The sequence below is a fragment of the Tupaia chinensis genome, unplaced genomic scaffold, assembly GCF_000334495.1.
Source record: "Tupaia chinensis unplaced genomic scaffold, TupChi_1.0 Scaffold000251_1, whole genome shotgun sequence".
Classification (NCBI taxonomy): Eukaryota; Metazoa; Chordata; class Mammalia; order Scandentia; family Tupaiidae; genus Tupaia; species Tupaia belangeri.
This window is the reverse complement of record NW_006159731.1, coordinates 2224353-2242888: the sequence shown is the minus strand read 5'-3', so window position 1 is coordinate 2242888 and position 18536 is coordinate 2224353. Positions and strand designations below refer to the sequence as shown.

General features: G+C 39.8%; 1 protein-coding gene across 6 annotated transcripts in view; it reads left to right on the top strand.

Annotated features, from left to right (window-relative positions):
* The window catches only part of IL31RA (interleukin 31 receptor A), an 87843-nt gene that overhangs the window by 770 nt on the left and 68537 nt on the right, over positions 1-18536 (top strand). The window lies entirely within an intron of this gene.

The window sequence follows — 18536 nt, the reverse complement described above, 5'->3', positions numbered from 1 at the left end:
GTGTGTGTGTGTTTTTCCCCCGTCAATTAATGTTTTACTGGATTTGCAATTTCCTATTCCTGTGGGATTCTTTTCACCTTTCAGGAATTAAAAACCTTTTCTTCTCCTTCTGAACATATAAACTTATCCCAAAGTCTTGATGTATTTATTTTAACTTGAGCTTTTAGTATTTTGAGGAGGCTTACTGTGGAGAAATCAAACACTTGTATTAGTAATTCAAAGACCTTTATGTGTAGGAGGAGAAGCTTCTGTGTAACGAGGTAAGTGTGAGGCTTCATCATAACTAACTGGAGTGAACTTAATACTGGCTTTATTTGCAGACTTACGTAATGCCTAGTATATCAGTGATCTGCTTCAGATTATGTAAAAGACAGTAACTGGACCCCCCCCACACCTACATTTATGAAGGTGCATACTCCATGTCGTTACACAGAATATCTTTAAAAAGTGGCCTATGTAAGAATGCAGGATATCATGGGCGTGGGTGTGTGTGGGGGAGTAGGGGGCTTCTGGTATTGCATTAGAGTCTCTTATCTGTGTTAAATACTTTAGTCTTGAGAAGTCAGTGACCATATTTCTAACTGCAGTGGCTGAATCTCTACTCTACTTTTCCCCGGGGATACCAAACAGCATGGATGGTGTTTGTTAATTGACCATTTTGGCTTCTTACTGTATATCTATCAAGTCATTTTCATTGCTCCACCAATGCTGATCAGCTAAGAATACTCCCCATTGTGTTCTTGCCAGTTAAATGTAATGTGAGCGCTCACAATTTCATCTTAACATGTTGTTCAGCTGATGTGGTTTATTGGGTTAATATTCATTTGAGAAGGTGGAGTTTTGGTCCCTATAATTTATTTACTGTTGATAGAGTGTACTATTATTTGGAGTAGAATTTAGAATGTATCAATGCCAAAGTAAGTGCAGTTTGTCATAGCATGGATACTATGAGTAAAATATGCATGGAGGATCATACTAATCATTTATTTAAAGTAAATAGTAACAGATGACTTACAGTTTTCTCATCTGCATATATAATTTATTAAGAAAATGAGCCCTACTTTACTGAATTGACACAGATTGAGCAAAGTTTGAATCTCATTATTTGATCTTGAGCACGTTAAAAAAATTTTTTTTTCTAAGTTTATTTCTGTCATGAGTGAGAGAGAGATGTCTTCAACAGACTCTTCATAACGCAATCCACCCCCAGCTTTAGTCAGCCCCTGATGAAGGGCATGTACATGTCCACCAGGTCAGGGAGATTGTTGGATGTGAACCTGGAACTTTCTCATATGGGTCAGCCTTAAAAAACATTGAGTTACTACTGCCCCCCTATCTGGTTCCTGGGCAAGGTAGGTTTTTTTCTTTCAAATAAAATCGGCACACAACAAAATACTCAAATATTAAGTGTACAACTAAAAGTTTTATCTGTGTATTAACTATCACCCAAACAAGGTAGGAAACATTTATTTCTGTCATACAAGTTCCCTTTTGCCCCTTTCCAGTCAACTCTCTTGCCCAGTGATAACCACTATTCTAATTTTTATCACCATATAAGAGGTTCTGCTGTTCTTGAATTCCATGTAAGTGGAACCCTGCAGTATGCCCTCCTTTGTGTCTGGCTTCTTTTGTTCAACAAATGTAAGATCCATCCATGTTGTATGTCAGTAGTTTGTACCTTTTTATTCTTGTGTATATTCTGTCATTTGAATATACTATGAATTGTCCAGTATCATGTTGATGGGCATTTGGATTGTTTCTAGTTTTTGACTATTTTGAATAAAGCTCCCATGAATATTCTTTTACGAAGCTTTTAGTCAACGTAAACACTCAGTTCTCTTGGGCATATATGTAGGAGTGGAGTTGCTGGATAATAGGGTAGGTTTAACTTTATTAGAAATAGCCATAGTTTTCTGAGATGGCTGTATGATTTAGTATAGTCACTAGCATTATGAAAGTGTTGCATTTGCTCCACATTGTCACCATCACTTAGTATTCTGGTGTGCTTGTATTCTGGTTCCAGTGTTCTTTTTTTTTCAAAGAATTATTTAACTTTATTTATTTTAATTTGACAGAGAGGGACAGAACGAGAAAGGGAAAGTGAGAAAGCAAGCTGCCTAGTCTGGGACTCAAGCTGTGGTCTGCCATGTGGGAGTCCAGCGCCCTTAACCACCACATCACATGCTGGCCCTGTATTCTGGTGTTCTTAATGCTAACCATTTACTTTAGTTTTAATTTGTATTTCCCTCATGATTAGTCATGCTGGGTGCTTTTCTATATGCCTTTTGGCCTTTTGTTCTTTTGCTCATTCCTATTCACAGTCTTAGAAACAGTACAACTGAGAATGGTAAAAGGGGATGAGAAAGATGAAATCAAAGGATGTGGTGCTATCCTACTGCGCTGTGGGGATACCAAGAGTCGTGAGAATGGTTTATCCTTAGGCTAAATTATAGTCTTTTAGGTCACTGATCATACCTTTAGGGTGACACTTGTTGTTATAAACCCCAGCACTTTAGTAGCTTCAGAAAATAGAAGTACGTTTTTGTTTATCTGACTGTCCAAGAGGATGTTCCCAGTAGGTGGGTGGCCTTCTTGATAATTATTTATAGATCCAGGCACCTTCTATCCTGTGACTGTGCAGTCTTTGCTGTATGTCTTCCAAGGTCTTTTATGCTTCAGTAAGCCAGAGACAAGGAAAGTAGGAGCATCTCTGTGTATGCGAGATGGACTTATGAAGGATTTTTAAGGGTCAAGCAATGAAGTGGCTTATATATCTCTTCTCACATTCCTTTGTTGGGAACTTAAACCACATCTCATTGTAAGGGAGCCTTGCCTTTGTGCCCATGAAGCTGGGAACCAGCTAGCAGTCTATGTCAATACTAATGAAAATGGGGCATTCTCTAGGGTAGTCAATAGGTTTCTGTACTAAACTGAGTCGGGACAAAGAATTCCTGATCTCCTTCAAATGGCAAGGAATCTGTGTATCCTGGTAATATGATCTTAAATAAGTTGTCTTATTTAAGATCATATTACTGGACTGTAACAGTTGGAGGGTGACCATAGAAGTACAGATGACAACTTAATAATCTATTTTGTGATGGCTTAAAGTGCTTTGGTGAAAGCTCTTCTTTATCTATTACAATTTTCTTACCTGATATTTAGAAAATAGATGTAACTTAGAATAAAGTAATAAAATTACTTTGTCTTTCATTCATATTACAGAACTTACGACTTTAAAACCTTTAAAAACTATTTTTTAGTGACTTCTCTTTCTTAGGAAATTACTTCTAAGGTTGCCTATGGGAATTGCAAAGTTTGTTCTTGACACCTTTCCCTTGTGCTACTTAGATACTCCAATATATTGAAGTTGCCAAGTCATTATATTGTTCTTTTGTCATTAAAAACCTATAGCGGTAAGAGAAAGATTGCCTTGTATCTTTCAAGTCCTGGGTGAGCAGCCTTTTTAACTCTTAAGGAGCCCAGTGCACATCGTTGTTCAAGAGAAATTAATGTGGTCAAAACAATTGAGATTGAAATTCTGTTTTTTAAAATTATTTATTTAATTTTATTCATTCATTCATTTTAAGTTGACGAGAGAGAGAGAGAGAGAGAGAGAGAGAGAGAAAGAGAGAAAGAGAAAGAGAGAGAGACCCATCTTCTCCATTCTCCTTTCAGGACCTTAGAAAATTAGAGAGACTGATGGAACAGTTTCAAGCCAGTACCTCCAGGACTAAAACATGATTGGCCATATGGGAGTCCAGCAACGTGACAGATATGCCATCTGCTGGCTCTACTTTTCCAAATTCTTTAAACATTTATTATCCAGTTCCAAGCCACCAGGTCTGGGACTCGAACTGTTGTGGGCCGTGTGGGAGTGTCCAGTGCCTTAACCACCATACCGCCTCCTGGCCCCTTGAAATTCTAATAATAACTATACTCTCGTTCCATGTCACACTGCAGAAGAAGCTATTGTTATAGGGGCATACATACCTAATTTATAAAACCTAATCTGCAAAATGTGAAAAAAGGACTATATATTATTTGGGAATAGGAATCTTATACTCTAATGCTACTATAGCTTAAATATATCCCTCCTAAATTGATGTGTGTTGTAATGAGATTAAGAGTGAGAACTTGATTCAGTTATTATGTTAAAAAGTGGGACTTTTAGTAAGAGATTAATGATTGGGTGATTAGGATGGGATCTCTGTATTAAGTCCTGGTGGGTTTATAAGGAGAGAAAATTAGAGAGGCTGATGGAACACAGACCATGGTCACCCTGCCCATGCCTGCTGTCCTCTCTTCTTCTTTTAGCTATGCTTGAAGTAAGTCAGCCTGATGCCAGCCCTACACCTTTGGATTTTGCAGCCACCAGAACAATGAGTCAAACCTCTATTTCTGTATAAATCATTCAATCTCAGGTATTTTTGTTATCAACAAAATAGTGGACTAAGAAATTGCAGGACTGTGTTGCTACAGGTATTTGAAAGTATGCAAATCAGCCTTGGAACTAGATAATAAAGTTTTAAAGAATTTGGAAGAGTTGAGCCAGCATATGACATATTTGTCATGTTGCTGGACTCCTACATGGCCAACCGTGTTTCAGTCCTCGACCTAGTGGCTTGAAACTCACACTGGGTTTGTGCATGTGTGTGCCCAAGGTCCTGGAAGGAGAATGGAGAAGGGACTGCGGCATGGCCATCCCACACTGGGGAGTGATTTCTCCCTTTCCCTCTCACTTTCTATGTCTCTCCCTCCCCCTCACCTGGAGCACAGGAGCCCTAAGGCAAAAACCTCTTTAAAAAAAAAGAATTTGGAGGGGAAGACTAGGAGAAGTCTAGACTCTGGTAGAGGATCAGAAGAACAGTGTATGTGTGAAGTAGATGGTGGTGACCAGAATACTGGTAGAAAATAGGAAAAGCCTTTCTGAGGAATTTTCAGAGGAAAATGAGGAATATCTTATCAGAAATTTGAGAAAAAGTTGTCTGTATTTACCATAGCAAACAATTTGGCAAAATGTTGAACTTAAGAGTGATGAAGATCTTTCCAATGAAATTTCAAGACAAAATATAGAAGCAACTGCATAGTTATTATTGACTGTATTTAGTGAAAAGAGAGTGAGATGATTAAATCAGAAGTTATCCTTTTAAAAATAATTGATAATTAAAAGAGAAGCAGAGGCATTTTTGGAAATCTCACAGACTATTCACATAGCAAAAAATGAATAAGTTTATTTGGCAGAGAATACTGGAAATGTGGCAGTCAAATTGCTAAGATTTCCAGTGTTAGAAGGATCCCAGATGTAAATGGGCAGGACAGTGAGAGCAAAGCTCCAAAGGCATTTCAGAGATCTTCAGATCAGCTCCTTCCATCAACAGTCTAGAGGCCTAGGGGGAAAAATGATTTGAAAGGACTAGCCTTGGGTACCAATTCTTGCTCTCTCAATAGGCTTGTGGTCCTGAACCACCTTGGGACTCTGCCCACCACATACAGGTAAAGGATTCCTCATCCTTACATTTCAAATGGCCCCAAGTGGAGCCCATACATTTCCTCTAATGACCCAAATTTTACTAGTTCAAATATTTTTTAAATGATTTATTTATCCATTTATTTATTTATTTAAATTTGACCAGAGTTAGACACACACAGAGAAAGAGAGAGGGAAAGTGAGAAAGCACGCCACCAGGTCCAGGACTTGAACTGTGGTCGGCCATGTGGGGGAGTGTCCAGCTCCTTAACCACCATGCCACCTGCTGGTCCCACTAGTTCAAATATTTTGTCATCCAAATACATATCTACAATATAGTGAATTGTTTACCATTTGATAAATAAGTTTCATCATATTCTAGCACATTTAACACAGTATTTAATGAGTAGCAGTTGCTCACATTTGCTTGAGTACACAGGAAATAAGAAATATAAACAACCCAGCTAATATTTTAAAAACCTCTGACTGTTACCATATTCTGTGTTCAAATTGCTGCACTGCATTCTGCTTGACCTGAGTGATGTCAGGAGCTCAGCTAAGCTGGAGAGAGAGAACTGAGCTTCCAGGTGTTGTTGGAGTAGTGTATTAAAGGACAAGTCAAAATGAAAATGACAGCCAAGTTCTAAATCTCTTACTGCAGTAGAAGCAAGAGTCTAAACTGAGAAAACACCCACTCTCCAGTTCCATCCCTCCCGTGGAATGACTCACTTATTGAGGATGGATCAGCACAGACATGGGGGTCCATCTCACTGTTACAAGTCACTGTTATGTCTCAAACAAAAGACTTGAACTTGGGGTGGAGGGGGGGCTGATGAGAAAGAAGAGCGAGGGCTAGATGTGGAAAAGTGTCGAGTACTGAGTCAAAATGGAGAAAACTGTCTTCAGATTTTCCTGATAAGGAAACGAGGCACCTCGTCCAGAATTCAGATACCCTATGTATAAGAGTATGGCCAGCTAGGAATTGCATGAACTTCCAGAGACTGGAAGTGCCTGATGTCTGATGTGGAGAGAGCAGCTTTACCTCATGAGTTGCTCCAGGTAAAGGCCTGAAAAATCACATAGGTTTTCTGGTTAGGAGCTGGACTCTTCGAGTAGGAAGTCTCTTCTGTTGTCAAGGCCCAAAAATGACTCTTACCTATTCTAGGATGCACATTTATCCACGTATTAATTTTTCTGGAAGCAGGACACATTTTATAACTAATGCCCTATGATTGCTGTCAGTCAGGTAACAGTAGTGCAACAGGATCGGTGGCCTTGCTGCTGCTGTGCCATCCTAGGTCAGGAGGTCTTTCCCAAGTCTGAGAGTGCCTGTGCCCAAGAGCTGGCCACTTAGTTGTACCTTGTAGTCATTCTCTTCGAGGCATGACCGCTGAAAGGGCCACAAGCACTGAACAATTGGAACCTACAAATCCTTGGTCTATCCCCAATCTGGGGATGGATGGGGGTTTTCTTCTTACCTTTTGCTACCCTTGAATGCACTCCCCTCTTTCCATGTCTGGAGGTACCTCTTCATTAATCTGGACTTTTCCCCAGAACTCAGAGAGTCTTTGACTTCATGTAGATGTTTCAAATTTCTGCATATTCCCAAGTTAATCAAATAACTCCTGCCATCTTGTAGTGAAGAAGAAGGGGAAAAATTGGAACATTAATTAGCACCTCATATAATTGTATGAAAAGCTTCCCTGGACAAGGGAAAGATCAAGAAAGTACCAGCATCAAAAAGTCTTTGATTTTGGGGGGCCAGCAGGTAGCGTAGGAATTAAGGCATTGGATTAATTAGTAATTAAGGCATTGGATTAATTAATCTATCTGACATAAGATCAGATTGACTTTTTTTTAGGCTACATTGACCTTTACAGAATAAGAGCCCATTCGAGTCGTGGGCCCACTGGCTTGAGACTCATGCACATGTGTGTGTATGCCCACAATCCCAAAAGGAGAATGGAGGAGAAGGGATTGCAGGATGGCCTCCCCCCTCCCCCCGTGGATGATTTCTCACTTCCCTCTTTATTTCTCCCTCTGGTGAATGCACACACTCTATAGCAAAAACCTAAAAAAAAAAAAAAAAAAAGTCTTACATTTTATGAGATACAATACCCTTTTACATATTATTCATAACTATTGTCTACATCATATCTTGAGTTTGATGGTGTATGCCTTTGGCATCTCCATTTTAGATGTTCTGGTGAGCTTCCCAAGACCAAAATCAGCCTTTTATGAATTAAGTTCCTTTCTTCTTTCTTTCTTTCTGTCTGTCTCTCTCTCTCTCTTTCTCTCTTTCTTACTTGCTTGCTTGCTTTCTTGCTTGCTTTCTTTCTTCCTTCAGAAGTCTCTTGTTCTGTAAAGGTTACTGTAGCCTAAATAATCTATCTGATCATCTGATCTTATGTCTTTTTTCCCCTGTCATTGATATTTACCTTTTCCGGGGGGCTATTGTAACCTCTAATCAAGCCAGACATTTCCAAGAGTGGCTTGAAGTCTTGCCTTAGGAATTTTGGGAAACAAGTGACATGAGTGAAAATGAAACTTCGTTCATTTAGCCAGCTCATGGATATAAGTGAAGAGAGCCATGAGGAGACTTCACATGTGAAGTGGGTTATTTCACTTCTGTGTCAGAACAGTGTCACAATTGCCGTGAGCTGTCTTATTAGCTCTGCTGGAGTGAACAAACTAATTAAACCATAGAATATTACATGGCCTTTTGCAGTATCCACCTGAAACATTTCCCTAAAATTCAATGTCAAGCCTATCTAGCCAGGAATAGGACTAGGGTTAAGATTCTAGTAGCATCACAGAATGGCCCTCTGCACTGTCATTAGCCTTCAGTGCAATTTGAAAACCAAATTCAAATAGTAGGTAAGAGCAGGAAATTTAAGGATCCTGAGGGGATACAGATGGAATGTGGCAAGCTAGAGCCCTTTTATAGCAAAAGGATTTGGAGACCAAATCCTGGGACAGTGGCCCAGCAGACTCATTTGCCATGGACTGAACCAGAAGCCCAGGCATTGGCCTCCCTGAAATGGACTGTGGCTTTAACTTCTTTTTTGTTTCCCCACTTTACCTTTCTATATAATATTCTCTTCTGGCACTCCCCTTAGCTTTAATTATTCTTATGAGCACCCCTGCTTAAGAACCTGCCTTGGGGTTTGGCAGATAGTGTGGTGGTTAAGGGAGCTGGACTCCCACATGGCCAACCATGGTTCAAGTTTGAGACCTGGTGGGTTGCTTTCTCACTCTCCCTCTCTCTCTCACCCCTTCCCTGTCTGGTCAAATTAAAAAAAAGTTAAGTAAAATCTTAATAAAAAAAAAAAAAAAAGAACCAGGCTGGGAGCCAGCAGGTGGCATGTTGGTTAAAGGCACTGGACTCTTGCATGGCTGACTGTGGTGTGAGTTCTGGACCTGGAAACTTGATTTTCCACTTTACCTCTCTCTCTCTGATCAAATTAAAAAAAAATAATAATAATAATTGAAGTGAACTAAAATCTACTCTCTTTAGAATTGTTTAATTTTATTTATCATTTTTAAAGAAGTTGCTATAGGGCATATGCACTCAAGAAAAGGAGAAATAAAGAATGAAATGAGAAGGTAAGCTGTCAGGTCTGGGACTTGAACTATGATCAGCCTTGTGGGAATTCAGCACCCTAACCACCATGTCATCTGCTGGCTTAAGGGTAAAACAATTCTTAATAAAAAAAAAATGAACCACTATCTAGATACAGATAACATGTATAGATGTATATTAACACCTTCTCTTTGTTTTCTACTTTCTTGAAATTTGTTTGGGGTAATAGGAAATTACCCCAAAATTGAATGGCATGAAACATTTATCATCTCAGTCTTTCCATGACTTAAGAACCTTGACATGGCTTAGCTGGGTCCACTATTCTACATCTCTTACAAGACCACAGTTAAGGTGTTGGCTAGGATCTCAGGAATTGACTAGTAAAGGATCTGCTCACTCAAGTGGTTGTTGGCAAAATCCAGTTTCTGTGGGTTGTTGGGGTAAGGGTCTCAGTTTCTCATGAGCTATTGATTAAAGGCTGCCTTGTGTTTCCTGCCGTATGTGCTTCTCCATAGTGCAGTTTACAACATGGCAGCAGGTTTCACATACTGAGAGGGCAAGAGAGAGTGTGAGGACATGACAGTCTCAGCCTATGCTTAGAAGAGACAATCCCTTCTGCTGTTCCCTACTTGTTAGAAGTGAGTCACTAGTGCCAACCCACTTTTATAAGAGGGTTTTACATAAGAGCATGAATAATGGGAGGCAAGATCACTGGGAGACATTTTAGAAGCTGTCCACTATAAAATATAAACTATGATATACAATTTAGAAGAAGGGCTTGGGTATAAATCCTATCCTATAACTCTTGCAAGTAATAATAGCACAACTTAAATCTGAAAGTCCCTGTCATGTTGAAATAGCTGTATGTTTGGTCTCAGACATTAAATCACCTTCACTCTGACACACGGACTTGTGATTGCAGGGTAATAAGCTCCACCAAAGCACTGGGGAGGCCCTTCAGTTACCAATAGACTGTCCACGTGGTTTATTGCTGAGGTGGATGTGTGCTCTCATCTTCTGTGATCGGTGCCTTCAGGATCAGTGACCTTGCTGCTGCTGCACCATTGTAGACTTTGCAAGGCTGAGAGCTCCTGTGTCCAAGACTGGCCATCTAGGTGTACCTCATAGTCACTCTCCTTGGGGCATGACCAACCGAAAGAACCACAGGCCATCAAACAGTTGGAACTTACATATCCTTGATCTACCCTCAATTTGGGCATAGAGAGGAGGTTTTCTTTTTCTTACCCTCTGCTGCCTTGAATGCACTCTTCCCCTGGAGGTACCCCTTCATTCATTTGGGCTTTATCCCCAAACTGGATGAGTCATTGACTTCATGTAAATGTTTCCAGTTTCTTCATATTCCTGAGTCAAAGAAAAAACCAGGATCCTGACTTCTTGTAGTGGAGTGGGAGGGAAAAAAAAATTGGAACATTAAGTTAGCTTCTCACAATAATCCTATTGAACGAATTGTGAAGAGAAAAATCTCAGTCCAGCTGGTGATGTGGTGATTAAGGCAACTGGATCCCACAAGGCTGATTATGATTTGAGTCTTGGACCCTGTATCTTTCTATTGGAGCTATCCAGCAGATAGCTGTATTTCTAACATGTCAGTTCAGAACTCCCAAGAATACAAGAAAAGAACCTGCTAGAATTTATTAGGATTTGGATTTGGAACTGGTACAGCATTGTTTCCACTGCATTCTAAGTTAAGAGAAGTCATGTAACCTGGGTTAGCCAGTGGTGTGGTGATTAAGGCAGTTGGATCCTACATGGCTGGCTGTGTGATTTGAGTCTTGGACCTAGTGGCTTAAAAAACATTGGGCATGTATGCTCGCATGCCCCAAACCTCCAGAGGATAATGGAAGAAAAGGGTTGGAGTGTGGCCATCCCCCTAGGAGGTGATTTCTTTCTTTCTGTCTTTTTCTGATGAGTACTTGTGTCCTGTAGCAAAAACTAAAAAGCAGACCTGTAGATAGGATGGGCTATGTAATTTGCAGAACTTAATGTAAAGTGAAAATGTGAGGTCTTCTGTAAAAAAAAAAAAAAAAAGAAAAAGAAAAAGAAAAGGAGTTTTAGGATGACAGTAGCAAAATAGCAAGACAGTAAACCAGGTGCTGTCTAAGGACACTCTAAATATGCAGTGTTGGTGACACTATTATATAGAATGCATACCCTTTAACAAGTAAACAAGAGATGGAAGGTCGAAAGTGACTGAATGAAAACAAAAATTCATTAATTTAAAATCAAACCCATGGGCTAGCCCCACAGCCGAGTGGTTGAGAGAGCTGAATCTCATATGGCTGACCATGGTTCAAATCTGGGACCCAGTTGCTTGAAAAATATGCGTGATGCATGTGTTTGCATACCCAGAGTTCCAACAGGATGATAAATAGAGGAGAAGGGATTGCAGCATAACCAAACTCCATTGGACTGGGAAGTGCTTTCTCCATCTCCCTCCTCCTCTCTGTTTCTCTGTTTTCCTGTCAAATACATGTGCCCTCTGGGAAATTAAGAAAAAAAAAAAAAAACCTAATCAAATCCAAAAAAACAAAAACAAAAACACACCACACCACTGTTATGTTCCCAGTACAAGTTACCAAGAAAAATGTTGGACTAAGTTTTCTTGGCTTCCTGGGATACATAATGCGGACACTGTCTTCAATTTGTCAAGAGGTTTCCAATTAGAATCACTTGGTGCTATCGCTATGCGCAGTAGTGAGGCAGAATTCTATGTTGATCAAAAGTGGAAGTTGTTTTTTTTTTAATTGGGAAACTTGGCTATAGGAGATATATAAATCTGAATATGAAAGATTGCTGTGAGATTTGCGAGATGCAGAGACCAACATATTTATTCAAACAGTGTTTATGGAGTGCCTAATATACTGCCAAATGGTAAGTTGCATAGAAATATGGCAGACTTCCTCTTATATTGTGGAAATTTCCCGCGGTTGCTTTAATTTTGAACTTTGGGGTATAACATCTTTACTGATGGCTGTGAAAGAGAGGGTGGGAGAAGCAGGACTTGGCAGAGGGAAAACTGAACTGAGACACAGGTCCAGCAAAGTCTGAGCATCTGCTTCTCTAAACAAGCTCCCAGTAATGTGCATGTGGCTTCTCATGGCTCCCACTAGAGTAGCAAAGTTCTGGAGCAAATTAACTGATTTTCAACTGGTAATAGAACAAGGAAATAAGAAACAAGTTGCTGTTTGTTATGTCCATTGGTTCATCAGGGTTTCTTTTTAGTTATGTAGGAAAACCATTTGATATTTGTGAGCAACACTTACTTTTGTGAAAATGCAAGTCCTATTTTCCACTCACAGGTCTTAAAGAAACATTTTGAAGATTAACTAATGAGGTAAATACTTGAAAAGCTTGTAGAATTTCCAGAAAGTGATATACATTAGTGCTCAGCATGGTAATATAATGGAGTCTACTTGTGAATATGCCTTGAAAAGTTGATGCACTATTCAATTATAACTCAGGGAAGGAGATTTTAGAAACCACACTCTAAAGTGTCTTATTCACATCATTGCTCTTCTTAAGTGCAGTTGTGAGCACAGAAGTTTTAGCATTTTATTGCAGTTTTCCCTTGAGATTGTTGGAACCACAGCCACATTCTGTGATTAGTCTGTTAAGCTCCCAAGCCCTGGAAATGGGATGATTTCTTGAAGGTCTAGAGTTGGAAGTGAAAATCATAGAAGACATAACTATACAATTTAGAGATTTATTTTTTGAAAGTAAATCAGAATTTATTAATCTAAAGGAGTGTTATCCATTAGGGTATTTGTTTACATGATTGCAAACATATTTCAAGGATATTTTAATTGTTAAACATTCAGTAATTCCAACTTCCTTTTTGGTTATCCACCTCAACTGGCCTTTTTCAGCTGGGGGTAAGTGCAAGAATTAAGCCCAGTGCCATAAAAGCATCCATTGTATGCAATGTTATAAATGATACAAATGAACTTCCCTTTTATGCATCTCAATTGGTACTAATTGTGCTTCATTCTTGGTAATATAGAATCATAACTTAAATTCTTTTCAGTGTTTTGTGGTTCAGATGAAGAGTGTGGATAAGAACGACTGCCAGTTATCCTTATAAACAGAGCTGTAATTATAATTTGGAGATTGCTATATAATTAACTCCTGCTATAATCATTAAAACAGGAAGAGAGTAGGGTCTAGAGTTTAAAATTTCAGTAACATATGTGCAACCTTCATTTGAGCTGTGCCAGGAAAATAGTCTTTGATGATTAGTTCTTTGCAGTTTTGTTCTCTTTTTTTTTTTGGAGAGGTTTTCGCTACAGGGCGCCTGCACTCACCAGACAGACAGAGAGAGACATAGAGACAGAAAGCGAGAAATCACCCCCCAGAGGGGATGGTCACGCCGCAGTCCCTTCTCCTCCATTCTCCTCTTGGGATCTTGGGCACGCACGCATATGTGCCCAGCGTGAGTTTTAAGCCACCAGGTCTGGGACACGAACCACGGTTGACTACGTGGGACTCCAGCGACATAGCCATTACGCTAACTGCTGGTTTCCTGAGTTTTGTTCTCTTGAGATAATATCAAAGAGCTGAAGCTTTCAGGTAAGAACTGCAGGAATATACCACAGGGTTTTCCTACACTGAGCATCTGAAAATAAAAGTGTTTTCTCTGAGCTTTGTAGGACTCTAGATGTCACTCAGCCCTCCTTATGCTCTCCAGGATCTGATCTCTAGGACATTCTTCTCTTAGCTCTTTCTTAGATCCTGTCACATAGCAGATACATATTTCTTCATGTTAGTGGAGGGACAGAGGCTGTCAAGTGAATGAGTGAAAAGATACATTTACAAATGTGTCTTTGTTCAAGCACTCCCCACCCTATTTTTTTTTTTTTAATGAGAGGGAGAAATAGTTTTTGTTTTAAAGTTTCTTTCTTTCTTTCTTTCTTTCTTTCTTTCTTTCTTTCTTTCTTTTCTTTATTTTGAGAGATTTTTTGCTATAGGGCTTATGGGCATATGTATTTGCCTGAGAGACAGAGAGAGATAGAGAGACAAAGCAAGAAATCACTCCCCAGGGGAGATGGCCACACCTCAATCCCTTCTCCATTCTCTTCTCAGGATTGGGAATGTATGCACACACACTCAGCTTGAGTTTTAGGCCACTGGGTCCAGGACTTGAACCACGGTTGACTACATGGGAGTCCAGTGACGTAATTATTATGCCATCTGCTGGTCCCTAAAGTTTATTTCTTTTTTCCATGAGTGCGAGAGACAGACACTCCCAAGAGAGTTCCCATGATCCGCCCCCCACCCCCACCCCAGCTTCAGCCAGTCCTGGACGATGGGCATACTCATGCCAGGTGCATTCAGGGAGGCCCCCAGATGTGAACCTGGAACCTTCCCATGCCAGTCAGCCTTTTAGAACATTACGTTACTACTATACCACTATCCTGCTTTTTAGTTCTTTTTCTGACAGAGTCTCGCCATGCTGTAGCCTCCCAAGTAGCTGTGACCACAGGTATGCACTTCTGCACCTGGTTTGTGTTCAGGCCCACTCTTTTTTTGTTGTTGTATTTAAGAGAGATTTTTGCTATAGGGCGCATGTGCTTGCCAGAGAGACAGAGATAGACAGAAAGCGAGAAATCACTCCTCAGGGGCAATGGCCATGCTGCAATCCCTTCTCCCCCATTCTCCTCTTAGGATTTTGGGCATGCACACGCACACGCACACACCCAGGACAACTTTTAAGTCGCTGGGTTCAGGACTCAAACCACTGTCGACTACGTGTGACTTCAGTGATGTAACCATTATACCATCTGCTGGTCCCCAGGCCCACTCTTCATTCTGAGAGGACAAATGAACATACTTACCTTAGTCATGCACATAACCAGTGTTTTCTTTCTGTGTAGCCTCTGTTTCAGAGTTCAGCTTATTTTCTATTTATTTATTATTTGCCATAGGGTGCATAAGCTTGAGATCAGCCTCTTGCAAGAGAACTGTGTCTTCCCTGCTCTCTCTTTCCCCACACTCTTCTTGATAAATACGGTCTCCTGTTGCCCAAAACCTCACTGCAGCTGACTCTGAGGGAGACTCTTCAACTAGAAAACGGATTCACTTCAACAAGATGTATGATGAAGAATTGGGATGATTTTAGACAAAGGTATAGGCTCTGTATGTCAGAAGAAAATAGAAATTAAAAAAACTTTGGGAAAAATAAGAAGCTACACTAGATAGTAGAAAGACTTAGATGTGGCATAATTTTGAGGAATCATTAGAATTTAGGAAACATAATTGACATTTATTATTGAAATACAGGCAATCCAGCATTACAGTTTAAGGGATTACATTTCTTTTCCTACAAGTGCAAAAGACTAGTTCCACTGCAATTATTGATTATATAACAAGAATGTAAATGTTGTTTATTGATGTTTAAATTTTAGGTTTAAAATACAGATAAAGTGTGGAAGGTACAATTAAAATAATGTGAATATTATAGACCTTGAGAATATAAAAGATGTTTAGCTGAAGAGCTTTGTTGGTAAAAGGTGAGAAGAGTCTGGATTCAATCTAGAGCGCCATAGTCTAATAGAAATACAAAGTGAGCCTTGTTTCAAAAACCGAAAATGGTCAGATTAATTATATTTCATTGAACCCAAAATGTTATCACTTCATTATTAAAAGCATTATAATAATTATCAATGAGAATTTTTTTCTTTTTGTACTAAATCTTTAAAATATGTATTAGAAGTACAACACATCTTGGTTTAGAATTGCCGTTCTTTGTTGCTCAGTAGTCACCTGTAGCTGGTGGCTATGACATGAGACAGCACAGCACTAGATGCCACCTAATTAAGAAGATTATGTAGCTACTAATTCAAGAGTCAATTTTTATTTTTCAAAATACCATCAAATATACTTTAAAAGGTCATTTGTAGATTTTGTTTTCTCTTTTTTTCTTCCTTTCCTCTCCTTCATTCATCCTTTTATCTCCTTCTATTTAAACCTTTCGACACTCTAATACAAAGAGGTCATAGAGAAGAGGAGACCTAAGTAAAGGTGACAAAAAAAAAAAAAAAAAAAAAAAGACGAAACACAAACCTAAAAATCCAAGGATGTGACCATGTAGTTGACTGCGGTTCGAGTCCTGGACCCGGTGGCTTAAACTCATGCCAGGCACGTGTGCGTGTGTGCCCAAGATCCAGAGAGGAGAATGGAGGAGAAGGGATTGCAGCATGGCTATCCCCCTGTGGAGTGGTTTCTTGCTTTCTGTCTCTCTGTCTTTCTGGCGAATGCATGTGCCCTATAGCAAAAAAACAAAAAACAAAAACAAAAAAACACCACACCAGTGATGTAGGAGGAAAACCAGAAGAGTGTGATGCCCTGAAAGCAATGGCATAAGAGTCTGCTTGTATCAGCTCCCAAGGGATGATGGTAAAGGTTCAGAAATTTACTGAGCTGGGTGCTAAGGACAGCCATTATTAACATTTAAATTATATAAACTTCAGATAAATTATATTAGAAACAAAAGTAGTAGTTGAAAATCATCACTCCTTAATGATTTTACTATTTTATTAATATCTATGTTCTTTAGGTTATTTATGTCTATTTTATCTATATGGTGGAATAGTGATGTCATACTGGTAGCTTGAAATTGGCCATGGTGGGAGTGTTTACACTACAGAAATCAACAAATGCAACAAATCAGAGTTTAAACATTTTTCTTGGAGAACCTGTTAGACATTTACCAGCACACCACTGCCTGGAAGCCAAGAGAAGATAGAACATCGAGGAGAGAGTGATCAGTTGTGTCCAGTGATACTAAGATGAGATAAGTAAAATGAGGTCTGGGAATTGACTGTTGGATTAAGCTATGTGGATTTCAGAGCAATCAAAAAAGACAAGATCACTGCCTTTGTGGAATTTACATTCTGATGATTGACCACAGAATTTAACAATGGGGATTTAGTAAATGGAACAAATGCCCGCCTTCGTGGTCTCTTCCCTGCCTAATGCAGCAGGTATGTTCAAGTACCTGCTGTTCTTGGAGGAGACTTCCTTCTCTCCAGATTTTAGACTGTACATCTTCTTTAAGTTTTATTCTCGTCGACCTTCCAGACTTTGCACATTCTTTATATTTAGGTGTCTTTCACTGCCTATTCTGCTGGTGTATGTCTGTCTACTCATTCTTTAGGATTCAGCTCAAATGTTTACTCTTTGAATAGACTTCTCTAAACTTCCCAGGCAAAGTTAAATGCCTCCCTGAACATCCCTGTGTTTTTCTCACTCCTGTGTTTCTCACTGTTGTAATGATATTTGTTTTTACGTCTGTCCTATGATGAACCTACTGACTGTTCATGACTGGAATCGTCCTCATTTTACCATGGGGGTCTACTGCCCCCCACCCCGGTACATACTAGATATGTTTAGAGACTGACAGAGTTAAGTAGTCAGTCTGGCATGTACGATAGGGATACAAGGCAGAGAGTCCCCAAGACTTACTCCACAAAGGGATGTGAATATGGTCAGTAAAGCTGTGTTTGTTTCATTCTCCAGATCATTTCACACTTCTCCTTTGTCATACTGTCTCCTGATTTAAGTATCTAGTCTGGGGCCTAATACAAGCAACATAATGTATTATAAAAGAAAACTTGTTTGCCTTCTATTCAGAGAGCTCTTTTTAAAAAAGTATGTATTTATTGAGAGAGAGAGAAAGAGAGCTGAAGATAAGCTCTCCCAAAGGAATTTTCATGCTGTGACCCACCCTCAGCCAGCCCATGGACACATGTGCACATGCTCAGGGTGCTCAGTGAGGCCTTGGGATGCAAACCTAGGACCTTCCCATGTGTATCCAGTTGTGTTAACACTGCACCACCACCTGGCCCTCAAAGAACCCTTTTATAGCTAAAATTTCCCTCTTCTTTTCTTGATCAGTTTACACTTTGAATCTATTTATTTGTTTAGTAATTTCCATCCCCTTATATTTCTTAAAACCAAGCTGGGGCCAATAGGTGTTATAGTAGTTAAGGTGCTAGATTCCCACATGGCCGGCCACGGTTCAAGTTGTGGAGCTGGAGCCTTGAAAGTTATGCTGGATATATGTGCATACATACCCAGAATCTGAAAGGAGAATTGAGGAGAAGGGATTGTGGTCTGGCCATGCCCCCTGGGTGCAGGGGTGATTTCTTCCCCTCTCTCCATCTCTGTGCACATGCCCTACGGCATAAATCTAAAAAATAAAAAATAAGGGACCAGCAGTTAGCATAATGGCTATGTCACTGGACTCTGATGTGGTCGACTACAGTTTGAGTCCTGGACCCAGTGGCTCACGCCGGGTGCATATGCATGCATGCCCAAGATCCTGAGAGGAGAAAGGAAGAGAAGGGATTTTGGCATGGCCATCCCCCCTGAGGTGTGACTTCTCACTTTCTGTCTGTCTGTCTGTCTGTCTGTCTCTCTGGTGAGTGCCCGCGCCCTATAGCAAAAAACTCTCAAAAAAAAAAAAAA